Source organism: Euwallacea fornicatus, chromosome 10 (genome assembly GCF_040115645.1).
Source record: "Euwallacea fornicatus isolate EFF26 chromosome 10, ASM4011564v1, whole genome shotgun sequence".
Taxonomy (NCBI): Eukaryota; Metazoa; Arthropoda; class Insecta; order Coleoptera; family Curculionidae; genus Euwallacea; species Euwallacea fornicatus.
In genome coordinates, this window is record NC_089550.1 from 1,056,914 (window position 1) to 1,077,010 (window position 20,097).

Genomic DNA, 20,097 nt, shown 5'->3' on the forward strand with positions numbered 1-20,097 from the left:
ACGGAGTAGAACACCGATTCGATGTGTGTTTCTGCATATTTTCGTTTTCTGAATTGCTTGCTGCACAGCCGAGTCTGAACTGCAGTCAGTTCGAAATCATGGGAACTCAAGTGAATTCAAATATGAAAGTGGCAGCAACGAGCACTCTTTTTAGTCATGACTGTGAGTTACGGGGTGTCCCACTGAGGCCATCCGCTTCTCATAGCTTCTTTGAGCATTAAAATTGTGAGCGGCAAACTGGATTTCTACTTTTCGAAGGTTGGAGACATATAGGGTCCTAAATTTGATTTTTCCTTTGCCTTTTTAGTCTCGACAGTTTTTGAGATGTTAAGTTGAAATTTGGAGAATGTGCAACTGATTGGAGACTACACACGTCACGACACTTCAAAAATCATCGTTGAAATCCGTGGGGAGGGACTTTTCACGGGGTAGCCGAGGCTGCCTTTTTCAACGTGCTCCTTGAAGAAAGTATGTATGACATTAAAATTTATGCTCATAGTTTCACGTTAGTTTGTTGATTGTAGCCTTTGAATGTAGCATAACAGCAGTCTCGAATATTTCAAATTCATCCGTACACATTCGAAACGACATCGGATTTACATGTAAAAGAACCTCCTCCGTTTCCAATAACCCCTCGAACTAACTGTATTATTTTCCATATATGCCGGATATGGACATTTTCACCAGACCGGTTCGTAGGTCTGAACAAGAGGCATTATGAAACAACTCCAGACAGATGGAGCTCGGGGCGATTTTTGATATTAGAAAATACTGCCTTGGAAGAGCCTTTAAACTACCCGCAATCAAAACAACTGAGGTTAAACATCGAAAACTCCATTTTATGAGTTTCCATGGCAAACACTCCCGTTCCAACCCTTTCGATTTCCATCGACTCGCGCTCCAAGGTTTAATATAACGGGCCGAAATTTACTCGATTCCAGATGTGATCCAGAATATCCAGACAAGAACTCGAGTTATTTCTTCCGCTAAAATGGCTCAATTCGAAGTTTTTGCCAGCTACGGATTAAATCGAGTGCTACAGATTGGTGTTCGGAGCCCCAGTCGAAAGGTCTAAGGCAAATTTCCCCTCAATAGACAAACGGTTTGAGACTCTCGTGGCGTCAAAAAATAAATAAATTTTCTGGTAATGAAAATCGAGGGTATTTCGTTATTAAAATCACGAGACGGCGATTAGTATTCACTCGAAGGCTTTCAATGAAAATTAGATCTTTTCAGTCATTTTCAATATAGACTCTGGCATTTATTGACATAAAGGGGCATCCACGAGGAAATCTTTATTATCTTCCTAGTTGATCTTTATAGTCGCTGAAATCGAATGCACACTCCTAGACCTGCGACCTTCATGGGCCCAAAATCCATTGAAAATATCGGAAATGGCATTTCATGAGATTCGCAGTGATAAAGGCCCATAAATTTATCAGGATCGGTTCTATTTCATTCGCCCTCACGCAACTTGGGAGAATCTCATTACAAATTGTCATTTATCAGGGATTTATCTCTTGCTTTAACTGGTTTATTTAACGTTTCAAAAACTATTTTTCAACTGTAGAACAAGAGGAGCCTTTAAGCTATTTCCTCATTGATTTTTTTTTTTTATTTTTCCGCTCGAAATCCTTAATTGCAATAGCCTCATGATTCCACCTTAATTGCCAGTATAATGGCAACAGTTTTCCATTTAAATAATTCCTAAGGCTTATAGAAGAGGGTAAAATCCGCTTAAAGCCTTTTTGAATTGGGGCTAACAGCTTAGGAATTATGCAAAAAAACCTCTAGAGATAAAAATGGAAAATTAACCCCTGGAAATGCAAATTTTTTTTTGTCATTAAATTTGAGGAAAAACGGCTGAAATGCCGTTTCAAATGAATAATAAATGTTATTTTCAATTCAGCACGGATTACTTAGGTCATCTCAAGCTACTCGAGGGGGTTTTTATTCCATCAGAACTTCTCGCTATACTATTTTTTACGTAGACACTCAAAATACAGCGAACTTGGCAAAACTTCACTGTACCAACTTTGCATCAACTTAAAACTACGTAATGAATTTGCGCCATCATCCATTTCTTTTTAACCTGTTTTTTACGGAGAATTTCAAAAGTTATTTTTATTCTCAACTGTGCCGCCACGTATCGCAAGTTATGGTCGAGCTTTCTTTCAAGTTATCTATAAAAAAAATAGTTCCGATGCTCAGACAATGTGTTCAATTGAATCGTCACAAAATGGCGAAGGCGCCTTTTTTTAATAAACGGAGGCGCGTTGGTTTTTATTAAAATACTCGAAATTAAAATTATTTCCCTGGATTACAGACATATCTCTAAAAGTTCATTTGAACGTTTTCGTTTAAACGGTACTCGATTGTATAAACACATAGAGAAAGTTCTCCGTGGGATTCTATTTACCCCAGTTCCGATTTGGCTTTTAGATTAAAGTGCTTTCGAACCACATTAAAAGCTTCTGTCGAAAAATCACCTGTGTAATTCAGAGATTTTTTAATTTAGGAAGAATTCAGACGGATTTTGGTTTGGTATTTGCGAGCTTTCATAAACTTTTGTGGCGAAATTCGTGGGGCGTCTCAGTTTATAGACGCAAAAGTTCGTGAAGTTCTTGTTCTTTTTTGGGCTAAACGTTAAGGTGTTCGGTCCAAGCCTGACTTTTTTCAATTTAAGCACTTTTTTTTGTGTAAAATTTAGGGGTTGGGTACATTGAAAGCTTGAAAAGTTTCGTTTTCGTTCCTCAGTAGCAAAATCATTTTTCTCATAAGAGCAACGTTTCCAATCCCAATTCATTTTTTAAAAGAAGCAGCGCCCTCAAAATCGAGATTCTGTTTCTTTAACTGGTTTAGGCTTTCCATGAAAAAAAGCTTATTTTGGCTCAAGCCTTCATTCGACGCCAAGAAACGCTGAGACGCTCCGCGCGGAATCAGTGGCCAATAATCGATTTCTAAAATTCAGAAAATTTGTTGATTTATTTAAGCCTCCGAAAGAAATTCCTCAGTACGGCCCTGAATTTCTATCTAATAGATAGTTAATTCCCTGGTCCGTTATTCAATTTCAAATTGTGATTTATGCATGTGTTTAGATAATTTAGTTAGTTCGGTACAATTATAAATAGGAATTCATTTGTATAAATAATATTATTGAAGCTAAATTATTTATAATGCAGGTTTATGTCAATTACTCCGTCGACAAAGGATACAAATCGCAATTCCATAGTAACTGGTGATACCTTACTGAATCCCGGATAATCCCCAAATTGGTCATTAAAAATTGGCACCGAACTAAAAAAAAATTAAATTGAAGATGGACGTCCGAAGACGAAACGTAGAGAGGCGCCGCCACGACAATAATTCGCATTCACAGCAACTGAAAGACTAGAAATTACGTCCCATATTTCTCCAAGTTGCACAACTCTCTCCAATTAGCCAAATTTCTCCTGCCATTTCCGAGATTGCCGCTGTCCCTTTCATTGGACACTTCATTGTATCCCCATCGACGTATGGGAAAAATGAGCTATCTCATACAACGATCACGTCCCACCTGTACCTCGCATATCATCCCTTAAACTGTTCCTGCCAAGATGAAATACAGTTCAGACCTTTCAGGGCCCTTTCAGCCCTAAATTTAGATCACGATTTGCAACATCCATTCTCGATGCACTTTAAAATTTCACTACGTGCAGCCCAAATGTGAAATATTCGTCTAGTTTGGAGTAGATGTACGATTTGCCATATAAAATATGGCCAATTTATTGCGCAACGGAGTTATGTCCAGAGGTCACCTACTTGGTAGTCCATTCGAGGAAGAAGTTGGAAGTGTTCCTGGAATTTGTCAAATCTTTTATCCTCTTCATTGCAGATAAGGGCGCCTGCAAACGCAGATAACTTGCAAAACGAGTTTATCTTACGTGTATAAGTGCATAGTTCTTGAACCGCTCGCAAATTTCCATTAAATGGAAAATTGAATGCGGGACTCTTTACACATTCCTCCGGCCAAATTGGCAAGTAAATTTCTTCGTGAATATAGACGTTTCTGGTGAGGCTGATCAAAAATTGAAACGTGCAACATTTACCGCTAGTCGGATAGACCCATGGCTAAAGTGCATTTTGGTAATGGTCGGGTTCGGACCGTTCGGGGGGCATGACCTGGCGAATTATGGCTGGGTAATGCATAAAGCAAATTGAGCAATTTAGAATGATACCCCGAGGGAAAAGGCAAGGATCAGATGTTGTTAACTGAAATATCACTTTAGCCCCGAAATTACTCTCTTTTCCATTGAATTTAGAATCTACGTGTTCCACCATTGGTTTTTAGCTCTTTAAATGCGCTTTCAGTTGTTTATCAAAGTCGTGTTTTTCAAAGTCCTGGAAGGACGGCAGGGCAGCGTCTGATGATTTTCGTAATTACTTGAAGGTTTCTGCAATTACTGACCACTGGTACTGTCCCGAGACGAGATTTCTCATGGCGGTACATCTACCGCGTAAAACAATAACGTAAACCGAATTTTATCGGAGGTTGGTTGACGTATCAATTTTCGATGTGTTTGAGCTCGGGAAACGTCTCACTTATCACGTTATCCTAAATTCACACTTTCCGTGAAAAAAATCCGTTCTTTCGCAATTGCTTCATACGGAAGCGATTATTGGCCGATTTCAGTGAGGTTAAATTTCCGAATCTCGATTTTGAAACAAAAAACACCTCCGAACACCTCCTTCACGTTCTTTACCCTCTCCCTACGATTTCACTTGTCTTGAGCATTCACCTGAACTTAAAGCCGCATTCAAACAATTTCATCCGCATGCGCTTTGCAGAATAATTCCCCCTTAATTCTCACGTGGCTTAGGACGTTTTCCACTCAAACTACTCTGGCACTCGATGAATTGGAATTCCTCAATCCTATGATTAAATTGTATCCAATTCATGCACGAACGAGGTGCAATCAGGAGAATTCCAAGTCGACCTCAATGTTGGTTTGACAGACAATTAACCTAATTTGTTCGGGAATAAAAACCTGAATTTTTCTCGATTTTCGCCACTTCTCCGTGCCCCCGGCAGGTGGATCGAGGAACCCTCCCTCCGATGAGCATCATGGAAAGGCTATTAGTATTCGCTTAGGGTCTTGGAGGGGATTAGGACCCCTTTGTCAATTCCAATATTGAAGCGCAAGAGTTCTTCCCAGTCATAATTATCAAAACTTGGTTTCCTGGGGAGCGCTGCTAAGAGGGAAATTCTCTGTAGCTGGAATTTTAGTTGCTCAGTTAATGAGGTGTCTTTTCTTAATTAAAATTACTTACTAAATATAATTAGACTCGAATTTTAATAGCAAAGGTGGGAATGTACGAAGCGCCAGTTTTAATTACGGACTGATCCGGGGCGGGAGTTTTGCAACAAATGCATAAAGCAATGTTGCGGCTCCCATCCGCTTAAGGTAAATTACTTCTGGCAGGCAGTCACTTACGAGTATCAAATTAATGACTTTCTAAATCCAATTTTGCTGTCCTGTCGGCCTACCCCCATAAATCTCTATTAGCTGGCTTTATGAATACGGAATTAACCACGAAAATCATCAGTATTATAATAACCCATTCTCGATTCCTTATTTGAGCCTGGGCAGCAGAAAAAGGACGAATTAACCCCGTTTGGCAACGACCCTGTTGAAGTCCGAGAACAAAGGCCCAATTTAAAAATATAGACCTTAATCCCTTTATTTAATCAAAAGCCGACGGTTAAGTGAAAATTGGAAGTGGGATTTAATACAGGCGTTAACTTCGAAATGGATGCACTTAATAAGCTTGATTTAACCCGCGGTTTTACCAAGGGAAGATATTTATTGGACAGGTTAAAGGGGCGAATTTATCCAATCGTCGATACGGCAGAATCCACGTCTCTGTGAGAACAAACCTGCAGCCAGAGCTGGACCGAACTCTAATAAGTTGAAATAACTTTGGAATTTCGAGCAATCTTGGTCAGCTCAAGTTTCCCGGGTAACCTGAGCGCGACTTCAGTAACTCGAATGTGCTCCGAACTAACCGGCACGGTGGAGCGCCGAAAAGGCACTTAAAAACAAACTGCCAAATATGTCTAATATTCAGAACTCTTTTTCCACGATAACGACCTAATCGGGGGTGTTCCTGTAGGAGACTCAAGCCTGACGCGGAGTTTTGGAGATTGGTAGCAGGTGGACCAGCCAACTCCCGTAGGGGAGCGACTTTTCTAACCTCAACGGAAAATCAACGTGTTGAAACGTACTTTCAACAATTAAAAAAATCACTTCACTCGAGATGGACATAAGCTCCTAGCAAAATTCAAATAGAATTAATTTTTTTTTTTTTTTTTGAAAAATTTTCAAAATGCGACATTGCTGAGAACTCTCAAGCTGCGTTAATGACCTTATACCAGGTATACCATGTGTTGTAAAAAAACCTTTTTTTTTTTTGTTTGCTTGGTTGGTGTGCAAACTGACGAACATGCTTAGTGCAAATCAAGTCCTTGAACGAATAACAATATATTATTTCATTGGGCCAAAAATGACGAATTCTGTACCACAAAATGACGATTTGCGGAGATCATAAACTTTTCGCTTTCATTTGAAGAAAAGTGCCGCAGAGTCGCATCGAATGCTCGTCGAGGCTTATGGTGATTATGCTTTACCAGGAGCAACATGCGAAAGATGGTTTCAACGATTCGGGAATAACGATTTTGACGTGCAAAATGAAGAACGTGGCAGACCACCGAAAAAGTTCAAGAAGACGTCGAACTGCAATCGACATTGGATGAAGACGACGCTTTGAGTCAAAAGCAAATGGCAGAAACGTTAAATGTTGACCAACGAACAATTTCTGATCGTTTAAAAGCTACGGGAAAGATCCAAAAGTGTGGAAAATGGGCGCCGCATGAATCGAACGAAAGACAGATGGAGAACCGAAAGAACACCTGTGAAATTTTGCTTCAGAGGCACGAAAGAAAATCAGTTTTGCATCGAATCGTTCCTGGAGATGAAAAATTGATTTATTTTCAAAATCCTAAACGGAAAAAATCACGGGTCGATTCGGGACAACCATCGACATCGACTGTCAAACCTGATCGATTCGGCAAGAAGGCAATGCTGTGCGTTCGGTGGGATCAGAAAGGTGTGGTGCACCGCGAACCTTTAAAACCCGGTGAAACCGTTAATACTGTTCGCTACCGACAACAATCGATTAATTTAAACAACACATTGATCGAAAAACGATCAGAACGGGCCAGAAGACACGGGATGGTAATTTTGCTCCATGACCAGCACACAAAGCAACACCGGTTCGGGATACCATCGAAACACTTGGCTGGGAGTTGCTACCCCATCCGCCGTATTCACCAGACTTGGCTCCTTCGGACTACCACTTGTTTTCATCGGTGGGACGCGCACTGGCCGAGCAGCACTTCGATTCCTACGAAGAAGTAGCGAATTGGGTTGATGCCAAAGAGGCACATTTCCATTGGCGTGGTATCCATAGATTGCCAGAAAGGTGGTCAAAATGTGTGGAAAGCAACGGTCAATATTTTGAATAATTTTTTTTTCTTTCCCTGTTAAAATTGGTGTTTTATTTTCACAAAATAGCCCTCATTTCGTACCGGTAGATGTGGTACACGGAATCAAAGTATGAGAGGAGGCCTAAAATCAGGCTCCAAGGAAAGCTCCGGCATTTTACGTTTAACCCTGCAATAAATTTAACTATTCCAAAAAAAATTAATCATGGGACTGAAAGGGATCAGATCGACGCCGCTGATTTTCCACAGGATGTTCAAATGTGAGCTTTCTCCCCGCTATAACGGCACGGTGGAAATGACCAAAAATCTGTAAGTAAATACGCACCTCTGTGCAATTTCTCGTAGTCATCTGTCCTCTCTTGTCCACGTATTCATTTTGTTGATGCTTCCACCTCTTTTTAACGTTTCTTCGTTTCGTTGATTTAATCGCGGATATTCTTTTCAAGTGTTTATTACTCCTTTTCAGTGTTGTTTCCCTGTTTTCGCGAAATTGATCGCTGTTTTCAGTCGCCTTGCTCCTTCGCCATTCATTTGAGAACTAAAGAAATCTGGATAACCAAATTTGAAATCTGACACGCTTAAGGATCTTTTAAGGAATTTGGAAGGGGGGGATTATCAGTACCCCCCCAAACCTTTGCATTAATTATTCAAGAGAACTTTTTTCGACGGCTAAACAATGCTAAGTTAAGATTAATAACTTCCTTGAAAGTTTTTGTTTGCTACACAGAAATTTTCCCCAAACTTTTTACATATATCAACCAACTTTGTATGTAATGAGATTTTCCCATAAAGTTGTGGAACTCTGGACGTAACATTTTCAGATCTTAAAGGGCCCTTAAAGGGACATTCTTACGTGCTATCTATACGTGCTTTATGTCTGCTATCAAATATGACATAAAGTATTTTTGTTGTTATATTTGCTCTTGAAAGTTGGAAATGGGGCATTATCTCTCTTATTCGCTCGTAGTATCCCTTTTCTTCGTTATTTTTGCGAACTTCCGCTAAAGAAATCTTTCTCTCGAATAATTGCATAATCTTTGTGAAAGTTTGCATAAAAGAATGTAATTTCTCGACCATTGCAACTTTTCCGTAAATATTAGTACTTAGACAATGGCAATTTCATACAAAATCTAATTTTCTTTAAATGAGAAAAGTTCAATTAGGTTATGCTCACCGAGGCCCTATTTGCATATTTGAATGCATCGAGAAAAGTCGATACATAAATTTGAATTAAACTTTGAGTTTTTCGAAATGGAAAACTCACGTAATCAAAAACGATTTAAGTCGGCCGTCGGGCCGGACTAAGGCTATTTCATAATTATATTGGTTCGGCCAAATTTAAAGTCCGAAGGCTTGACCCCGAGAAGCCGCAACTGTTATCTGCCAGTTGAACGAATTCGTGCACGTACAGATGAAATTTGCCGAACGAAGAGAAAACTACGCTCTGCCTTGGACGGAGCGTGCGCCCCAGATGTGTCAGGCGAGAGTCGGGAGCGGGCTTCGGAACCACTCTGCTTTTTAATCGGTAGATTTGAAAATTTCCAACATCCAAAAGAGGGAAAGTGCAGCAGTGAAGTTTGCGGGAAATGCGTCCGATGAAAACTACTATTTTTGACGTGCAGGGCCTTGCAATGGTGCATCGGACCTCCTCGGCTTCCGTACCGATCAAGTTAGCAATTTCTTTCTTCTGCAGCATTGCCCAGCACATAATGGCACGTTTCCAGAAATTACTCCCCAATGTACAGAGTGACCCTAAAAAAGCGCGATGGCACGCAACTTCGTCATTTTAAATTGGAACCCCTCAATTTTTTTGGTCATTTTCGGATTTCTCCTCACATTTTAGGATCAGTTCATGTAACGTGTTCCTCCCGTAAAATTTGCCGTTTCCGAGTTATTTGGAAAAATTGGAGAGGCGGGAGGTTCCCCGCAAGTCCGTATTGCGCCCTAACCGCTGCGAATTTCAGAACTGCTCATCTGCTGCTCACGGCGGACCTAACAAGCAACGTTTTGACGTTTTTTAATTTAAAAAAAAAGTCCTCCACAACAACCGAAAAAAGCTCTGGGCACAATAGCTTGCTTATTTCAAACGGAACTACCTAATTTTTTCAACTGCAACGTGTTCACAATTTGAAAATCCACAACGACGTCTTCTCTACCTGATTTTATCAACTTTGTAAATTAAAAAATGGAGGTCGGCAAGAACCGACTTGAAGATTTTAAGCCGCGAAAATGGGAAAATTGCCACGGGGAAATTTGCATGGAATCTAAAGCAAAGTGCGTCTAATGACACAAAAATGGCCAATAGACGTATCAGCACCATGTAGTCACGAACCCTTAAATGTTTCCTCACGTGAAGAGGCAAAATAAACGCTCGTGAAGACTTTAAGATTATACAGTGACGAAATATGTAGAAGTCGCGCTTTTTTTGACTTTTTTCGCCGCAGATCCCGCGGTCTTCGGTCCGAATTTTGAGGCTTGTGGAGGTACTCACGGAACACCTTTAGAGCAAAGGGCCAGGGGCAAAATTGCTGAAAATGGAACAATTAAATTATTCTCGAATTATAATAAAGAGGTAAAATCCATAGACACGTTTTGGTTTTAAAGACGCGCACACGGCAACCGCAGAGAAAAATTCAAATTTTCCAGTTTTTCGACCTCGTTACACGTACTAACCTGCGAAGCTTCGAGGCAAAACCAGACTATTGTCCCATATATGACAGCAATAAACAAATTGTGAGAATTCATCCGAAGGGATCATTAATCCTCCAAAAACTGAAAGAGAATTGAAAAGCCCAAGACAATAGGGTCTCGTATGGCCATCTCGCATCACAAAAGAAAGAGGATTAAAAGGGGTGCGGCTAATTAATTATTAAATCTGTGAATAGGACATCGGGAGCCATTTACATCCGGTGGATCCCCTGAGGGACATAGATGAACATTATTTTTAAAGCCCCTGTAGTGAACCCTGTTGGTTCATAGACCTCATCCGAATCGATGCGCCCTTGTGTGGGACGGTGCTAAACACTACAGGTTAGTTCGGGTTAGTTCCTGCTACTTGGGCGATTTCCCTTGAATTTTTAAGCCCGCGCTAGACGTTGCTTGTTACGAGTATAATTTCGTTAGAGTCTCAGATTTCGAGCAAATTTCCAGAGATTTCAACTTTAGTAAAAGGACAGTTTGCCTGAGAAGATTGCTGAAGGGTCTGGCCTCCGTTCGCGACAAACTTAGTACTGCTCGATCGTTCAAAACTAGCTCGCAAAGTCCGACAACTATAGGAGGACACTTAAGGCGTTAGAATCTCTGAAGTCAAGGGCGTACCTTATTCGAATAAACTGTGAATCTCAAAATCGCTTAAAGATGAATAATAATTGAGTGATTTTACCCCGGGATATTTACGCCTCTCTGAACACTCTTTGTTACAACTATTGTTTCCGAGAAATCTTACATTCCGAAGGAGTTTTCAACAAATTTAACCCCCGTCAAGAAGACCCTTCAAAGAGACCGTACACAAATAGAGTCCGGGGTAATTTTTCACGTGTTGACCCCTTTGCAAGGAATAATCAGCGCGACCCTGACCTGCTATGGCCTGGAAACTCGTTTGTAAATTTCAGTGCTCGAAGAAGGATATTGGGAGACGCAGCATATCTACAGTGGCGTAGCTCCTCCCGAGGAATTAAATCAAATATGTTTAAAAATATAGTATTACCTGAGTAGATTCCCCTGCGGTTTTAAGCCCATTCGGAACCCCTCTTGTTACGATTGCCCCGATGTCGTGCTACGCCCTGATGTCTGGAGACTTGCGTATAAATTACAGACCATGATGAAGAATGCTGAAAATGTCAAGTTTCCTAAAGCCAATGGCGCAGTAGAAAATTTGTTTAAAAATATAGTGTTACTCGAGTAATTTCCCTTGGGGTTTTAGGCCCCTTTTTAAACCCTTCCTGTTACGATTATGATTTCGCCACCAGTGGCGTCTTGGTACCTGGGTATTCGCGAATAAATTGCAGGTCGCGATGACAAATGTCGGGAATTTTGAACATTTGCGCGTGTTCATTCGTATTTGGAGGGATTTCCGCCGTTTCGGAATTACTTTTTGTATTCGATCAAAACGAAAATGTTTTTGTCCGAAAGCATAATAACCTGACTTGCTGATTCAGTAGGTGAAATGACAAAATACGCACTTTATTCTTTCGTTTCGCCCCAATTTATTTTACGGGGTGTTTCAAAAAATCTGTCCACAAATGAAGGGGGTGGTTCCTCGCCTGATCGCAGGAAAACGCCCCAGACACGGGGTGTTAAAAATAAAGTCTCTTTTCGGTTCGAGGATGTCTCATGTGCAGAACTCGACTTTTGTACACGTGTTACCACCATTATCAGCTGCTTTCGAGCACTACGCACGGGTTTTTCCATAGGACAGTGGCGGCGACCTCGAGGTTTATGCGAGGCTTCTTGCCCGTAATTTCTACGCCGCTGGGACAATTGGAATCTTGAAACCACACTTTAAACCGCCAACGTTCTCTACACAAAAACAGTACTCTTGGTCAAAAGCCCAAAAGCCAACTGTATTAGTCACCGAAATGAGCTATTTAATTATTAAATTTAGTTATTAAATCTTTCAGGGAATTATATTAAATTTGTTCGAAAGCGGGGGGGTATCTTGGATGAAGTTTTAAGCCCTTTGTCACGAAAATATCAAACATAAAGGAATCTCCAGGGATTCCAATCTCCAGTCAGCGGCTTTCAGTGGCGTCGATTGGCGAAAATCAATCGAAATTGCCCAAAACAGCTACCTTTAAGCACCCTCAGGTCCCCACGAAGAGATACGTGAGACAAAAACTGCTCGGCTTATGAATTGCTTTTAAGGAGCCGCTTTCTCCAGTAAACAAATAAAATTCCGAGGAAGGTTTTTTTTTGTTTTTTTTTGGAGTTTTATATTTACAATCCCCGAATCGTTTCGATCTTGTACAATCTCGGAGCTTTTCCGATGCTAAGCCGGCGAGATATCATTGCTTCGGAAAAATGTGGCGTCATAAAGGAGCTTCCTTCCATAACAAGTGGCCTAGAAAAGTTTCCTAGGCGTGTACACATTCTACCCACCCTTCCAGACGATCCAAGGGCTTAGCGACTAAATAGGAAATTTTAGGGAGTAATTCGCCACACTATTTCTATCTAATTTCGCATTCCTTTATAGTCACGACATCAATTGAATTTTCCATGTGATGACATCATCAAAAATACAAAGGCCTTGTTTCCATTAAGCCGCACAGTTGCCACTCGGCGGCGTTTTCGTCTCGAAAAAAAGAGGAGAAAAACAGCATTAAAAAATCCCATTCCTCCGCGTTTTCACATGACTCCAATCCGGGGCTCATACGCTCCTTTTTCCGGTGGGATAAATATGGCAATTTAAATAACAATAGCGGAGATTTACAGAAGATACAACTTTAATATTTGTACAGGATGTTCCGCACGTTGTGGCTTAAAAGATTTGGGAGTAAAGCACGGGGATTGAAGCATAATAAAGAATCCTGATGTGTGTATGTGTTCCCCTTTGGAGGCCACATTTCGCTGATCCGTGGGAGTATGGCTCATAATTCCTTTTAAATTAGCAACGAGAATTGAAAATATCATGAGAGATGAGAATGGGTGTTTAGGCATTTTAATGCCGAAATATGGCCTTTTCCGAACAAGGAGGGAGTTGTAACGCAAAACAAGGTTTTATGTTGCATTCGCCGACGGTCGTAAAGGAACAAGTTTATGAGGTACAACTCCCGCCCTATAAGGCAAAGCATGCTCTATGCGTCCCGATTTGGAGTGCAAATGTAACAGTCTTCGCCTCCTTCAAACCTAAAGAAAAACTGTCGACTGTTCAGTCTTTGCACATAATGTTTTCGCCATACAGGGTGAGGCGGGAGGATCGTGCCAAACTTCAGGAGCGCGTTGTACATGAAAAATAAATGTAAAAAAACTCAAATGTTGTTATCCGATTTTCGTTTGTTTACAAGTTATAGCGTAAATAAAATTGAAACATAAAATTTAAAAAAATTATAAATTTCATAAGAAATTCCATAAATTAACGTTCGGATATCATAAGTAAATGTTCAAAAATATCGCCATTAACTTCTGAACATTTTCGGCTTCGTCTATGAAGAGCATTCGTTGCGCTCCTGATCGTTTCATGTCTTTCTTTAATGGCAGCTGCAGCATTTCTAATGCGTTGAATTAGTGCATCTCGAGTGTCCACTTTTACTCTGGACATTTCAGTTTTAAACCAACCCCACAAACAATAGTCTAGTGGTGTGAGGTCTGCAGATCTTGGAGGCCAGCTAATAGGGCCACCACGACCAATCCAACGTCCAGGAAACGTTTCGTCTAAATGTTGCTTAACCTTTATGATTTAATTTTATTTACGCTATAACTTGTAAACAAACGAAAATCGGATAACAACATTTGAGTTTTTTTACGTTTATTTTTCATGTGCAACACGCTCCTGGGGTTTGGCACGATCCTCCCGACTCACCCTGTATAAGGGGCTGTTTCCGCTGGATTTTTTCTCACTCCGGATAAGGCGAGGTTTAATCCCTTTTCACGTGGAATCCGTTATACAGCCATCGATCGATTCATTATGCCCCCTAGTACAACCAAGCAGGTGTAACATGCCTGGTTGTTTTGGAACCGGCACTGACCAAACATTTACAAATGGACATAAATTTCTTTTGACGGGCGATTAAGGTATTCGGGTGATTACTGACTGACCGAAAAGTTGAATTAGTAAAAATTAAATTGTTGGAAAATTAGCATGAAATTGTCCATAAAACGTTGTACATAACTTCGCCGTAATGCGGGGTTTTTACTCCATTTATTCATTTATGTGCCCGCTCGCGAGCTGACTCAACCAAAAGCTGATTCATCTCGTAAAACCTGAACTTTTGTACTTTTTACGTAAACGCCTATTCTCACCCTGTTATCATTTTAAAAATTAATTTTATTTCTCATAATTGCATTAGTTTCTTGCACCCAAACGGTTCTGGGGCTTTTGAAGGCCCAAAAACACGTAGCTAACATTTAATCTGCAGCACGGAAAAATGCACGATGCAAATACACGTTTCCTCCTTCGCATCATTTTTCATCCACATGATACATTTTCACGAAAAATACCATTTCGACAGGTGTTTCAACTATTTTTTTTTGTTTATTAATTTCCGCGTTTATTTACAATTCAAATACAATTATGTGTATTTTCAGGCAGCCTGTTATCCGCTTTCCCTTTATAGGCTGTGCCAGGCTTAACGAAACTACGGCTTGCATGCCAATAAGAAAGCCTTATTGATTAGGTGAAGCCTGTGTAATTAGGTAGGTATTTTGCCTCAATATGCATGTCGATGATTATTTTTTTACTTAGTTTATCATGATGTAGTTTTGCATCATGACAAACTAAGTAAGGGTCAATGAAGGCAATGCTGTAAAATTTCCTAGAACCAAACACAAGGCTGATGGACAGAAATCGTTAGTTCAGGTATAATGTTGCGGTTAAGACAAATAAGCTTCAATTTCACTACAAAAACCCCCGGGCAATTTATCAAAAACGCGGAATCCGGAGAGTAAATTCCGCCAGCGGTCTATTCTGCAGCAAACTGAGGCTCTACTTGAGGTTTCTACTTGAATAGTAGGAAGTTTATTCCAAAGATTTTCCAGCTTTTGTGACGACAGCTTAGCGGATCTTCCCTTTTCTACTGGTTACCAATCCGTAGTTAAAGGTTACATACTCTGTCTACGAAACTTCTGTTTAGTAACCATAACGGTCCTGCGAGGTTTGTGCGCCAAGAACTGGTTTCCATGCAAACATGCCCGAGTTCGGAGGACTCGATTCGCGTTCCATTTTCACTTTTCATGTGGCAAAAAGAACGTATTTTCACTCTATTTTCCCGACATCTGTGGCAAGTTCAAAGGGCCTTTATTGAATTCGCAAATACGCACCATTAAATATTCTCCTGCCGCCTCGTGGCAAGCTTGAAGCTCTGATCTATGCCGTTAAATGTCTGCAGAAAAGAGCAGCCCTCGTATAATCTATAAATACTCTTAGAGGAACATAAAACGCCTGCCGTCCAAGGAGTGTGTCAAAAGTTAATGCCACTCGCACCTCAAACCCAAATAAGGAGATTTTATGGAACGTTCGAGAGTTGGCAGATATGATGCACGTTCCAACATGTCCGTGTATTATTAAATACGGTTCGTGCGTGCAAATACAGAAATAGTCAAAATTTTGGCGAAAATCGCCGCTCGATGATGAGAAGAGAGGTAAGAATATTAACAAAAATAATAAGAATGCTAATAATTGTTAATAACGATAACGATAATATTTTTTACACGTCAAGCGTTGCCACTGTTGATCCAAATTGCCTCAGACATTTTCACGCATTTAATCAATTTTCAGCCTTTCGGCGAGAGTCGCTTTGCCTTCATTGTTTGCTCGAGGAAATGGACGCGAACGACTTTGTAATTCCGCGATATCAGCGTGGCAATGTTGCGGACACATTCTCTTCAAGAGCCCTTTTGGCATTTTGGACACTGAATGTCCGAGATTTGACGCCGGGCGGTACTACCTCGCAGAGGCAGTTGGACGACCGCTACGAGGAGCCTCTCCCGTCTTTTCGTACTGTTCAACGACGTCGTAGACCATTCGTTTCTTAAAAAAAAAAAAAAAATCGGGTGGAAAATCCCGGTCGTCTTCGTTGCTCCCTTGCATAACTCGACTACGGTGCTACGTCAAAATCGGACAATCCGTAGACTAACGTCAAACGTATAAATCATTAAAAAAATAACTAGACTTGACAATATCAACGCTAAAACTTCTCAGAATAAGAGTGCGGAAACTTCCGCGTCGCCCTGTGAAGCGCCAGAACTTCACTTCCAAAACACTATTGAAGGATGTTTTCGCTTGCACAAAGCCAATACGGCGTCGCCTTTGTCCTATTTACCCTTCACGACGAATTGTATTTAATTACTCAGTAAATTTCAGTATATTTCAACATGTAAATGTAATAAAGCATATTTTATTGTACGGCCGACCTACATTTGCCCTGGAAGGTAAATCTGAACGAAACCAAAATCAATTTATCCACTTGTAAAAGTAAGTTTAGGGCTAAATCGACCAAAAGAGATGAACTTCCACCACCCCCGTAGTGATCGCGATGATCGAAAATTCCTACAGTTAAAATTAATTTTATTATGATCGTGCATTGATGACGATGATAACGCTAATTGCCCTTTTTCTGAGGTTTTTAAACCACTTGTTTGGAGGGCAGCCCTGAACTGATTGAAGGCGACATGAGTTATTTAATCGCTGATCGATGACCTCTATTCATTCAATGCACGATCGGATGGTCATTATGTGCCATGACAGTCGATATTTTTCGTTGTTTATGGGGCTTTTGTGAATGATTTAATCCCATTCGAGTATACTATAAGCGTTGTGTTAGTTTATGTGAAACGGCCAGAAATCGACCGTTGTTTCAGCAAACTTCCAGGAATCGAAGCGGGAACCAGGTACGTAGCGAGACAACTCACGAATTTCGAATTAGGAGAAATTAACAGTGCCCGAAAGAAACCCGAACTTCATATCTTTATCGTCGATCTGGCACCACTGTCCTTAAAAAATTGAATGCGTTTCTGTCATAGCCGATGACAGTCATTGTTTTTACACGTCATCCACGCGTGTCTGGTTTGTAAAAACAAACCAGACACGCGTGGTTGCTTTTTAGGACTGGAACTACGCTCAAACTCGTATCAAAACGTTATTAGGGAGAGAATGTCACATTTTAGTGGACTCCGATGTTAAGCTGCAACGTTACCGATTCAGCCCGCAAATGGAAACTGATGGAATTACTGACACAAGTTTCAACTCGGCTATTTGATGATTGATGATGCAGTGCAGCTTAACACAAATTAGTACTTCAATCTCATATTATTTTGCTCGTAATGGGTATAAGACGCAAACAATGATAATAATAATAATAACAATAATAATAGTAATAATAATAGGGATAAAATCGCGTCTTAAGATTACTTACAGACGTTTCCAACTCCAGATCTCTGACTCAGCTCGAGGTAATGAAGACCGAAAGCAGAAATACTGCTGACACTAAATCACATTGACATTTAGTCTCCATTTTAAGAAACAAATGCCATGTGCCACGTTGCCATTGCCACACTTCTAAACCTACCGAATTTTCAGCCTCATTTTCTCGATAAATTTCCTTGAATTTTGTCGTCATCGAGGCACACCTAAGCGCGACGTTGTCGTATTTACAGATTCGAATTCCACAGTATTTGGGGACATATTCGGGGCTTCATTTTCGAGATTCGAGCCCATTTTCTTTTGGTTTTCCGGCTAAATTATAAACAAGGGCTGATTTTAACGGGAACATAACAAATACGAAAATCGGGAAATTGTCAAAGCCGGGATTTAATTTTTTCTTTATATGTAAATTTCGTTCCTGGCAATGCGGAAAAGAAAAATTGAGTTAGAAGGGGTAGGAAAGGATGAAAGAACGGGACGAGTTTTATTAAGGAATATTATTCACGGTTCGCCATGTGTAAAAGAGGATGATTGCGGGCATCATAATGGGTAACATGATTACGTAACGTCCCTGTTGCCAGCTAATCGGAAAATTCCCCAGCACATGGTCAAATGTTTCGGCTCTCTAATCAGTAATAATTTTTGCGTATTATCCTTTTCCACTTTGTTGTTTTATAACGGCTGTTTATCTTGATTAGGACTCACGCAGCGGCAGCAAAATTATGGGCACGTGACAACATTGTTAACTCAATTTCGAACTTTCGTTATTTTCGATCTCCATTATTTATAATGAATGTTGATGAAACAATTTTCACCGAACCGCACGAGATACTTTTGCGAATAATGAAGACTTCATTAAACAGAGATTATTCTCGACAACCCAGACCAGAAATTCCTGGATCCTTTGCGCTCCTTTATACATGAATTTAATGGTATGTAAGCATTATGGGTTCGTTGTAGTTGGGTTTGAATATTTCCTGCAAATTGACCGTCGTCCGTCACCCTCAAAGCCGACAAATTAATGGGTTTTATAGAAGCTGGACATGCATCAAGGAATATTCATTAGAGAAATACTATACGTTTCTCTGCAGCTTCGACTTTGATGTCACCAAAATAATTGAGGGTTTTCCATGCTAATTTAACGTAGTTGAGTTAATAATGATCGATTTCTAATCTGCGGAATAGTCAACATCTATTACTGACATCTCAGAGGTGACTAATCTCATTTCTCATTAAATGTCTACGAGTAATCAGACAAGATTTATTAATTACTGAGGAGAGAGCTCCGATTACAGTAAACCAGCCCATGTAAAGTCGTTAAAAGCGTATTAGTTCAGGATAATTCACGTTAACTGCTCATAAAAAAAAACTTTACACCCACAGAATCGAATTTCTTCTCTTCTGAAGTAAATTTTTCGTTTCAGTGGGGTCACTCGAAATGCCAAACACGAACGTGACCGGCATTAGCGCTTTGGGCTCATCAAAGTCGCTCCTTTCGTAATTTCACTTATGCCATTCGTTTCTCAACACAGGGTGTCGCAAGTTCCCAGGCCAAACCGCTAATCGCAGACTCTTTGAGCGGGAATAATTGGATTTTTCTTGCGAAACGTTTTTCTTTAACGCGTTTCACTCATTGTACAGGGTTTTCATGTTAAAAACTAATTGTTAATAACTTCGGTGTTCCCTGACATGTTTGAATGTAATTTTACAGAAATGTACAGTTCAAAGAAGCGCACTTTTCTCATAATTTGGGCAAACAAATTCGAAACCAAAATTGCTTTTGTACACAAATGAATGATACATACGTTTCCGATGTAAACGAAAAAATGGGTACCATGTACATGTGAGAGACAATATGCCAGAATATCTTTCACAGAAAGTTGTAAATTAAAATTTTACAAGAATAAAAAAAAATAAAGGGACATATAGTTTAAACAATGAAGCGTGTTCACCATTGGCGTGCGCAAAAAATGTTGTTGAGTGTGTGGGGGGGGTGCAGGACCCCCTGTGTTTCCCACCCTGTGCAATTCGCATTAAACTCATTCTGTAGAGCCGCCTCGATTTATTTCAACGTTAACAACGATTAATTTGCTACACAACTCACGAGCCTCTATTGACCTTAGATATTGATTGAACGCCCTACGTAATAGGTTCAAAATGTAAACACATTTTCTAATTAAGAAGCTGCTGATACGTTAAACTGCGGCACTGAAAATTTTAATTTAAATGAATTTCCCCATGTTTTACACACAAAAAGTTGAAGCGTCACCTCCAGAGTCCAGGACTTTCCAGGCACGTACTTACGTGTTTTCTCAATTATCGCTTTTTACGTTCCCAAGAAAAAAAAACCAACCTCAAATTTTTTGTATCATTCTTATCATCACGTCACGGAATATGTGCCGCATCTGGCAACGTTGTTCACCCAGATCCAGAGATGAACACAGAGGACTGTGCATTTCCGCTAATGTCTGCCGGTCGT

The 20,097-nt window shown here is 40.2% G+C and overlaps 1 protein-coding gene across 2 annotated transcripts in view; it reads right to left on the reverse strand.

Moving 5' to 3' along the window:
• Calx (sodium/calcium exchanger 3) overlaps positions 1-20,097 on the reverse strand; it is a 54,282-nt gene that overhangs the window by 31,849 nt on the left and 2,336 nt on the right. The gene's annotated exons all lie outside the window — the stretch shown is intronic.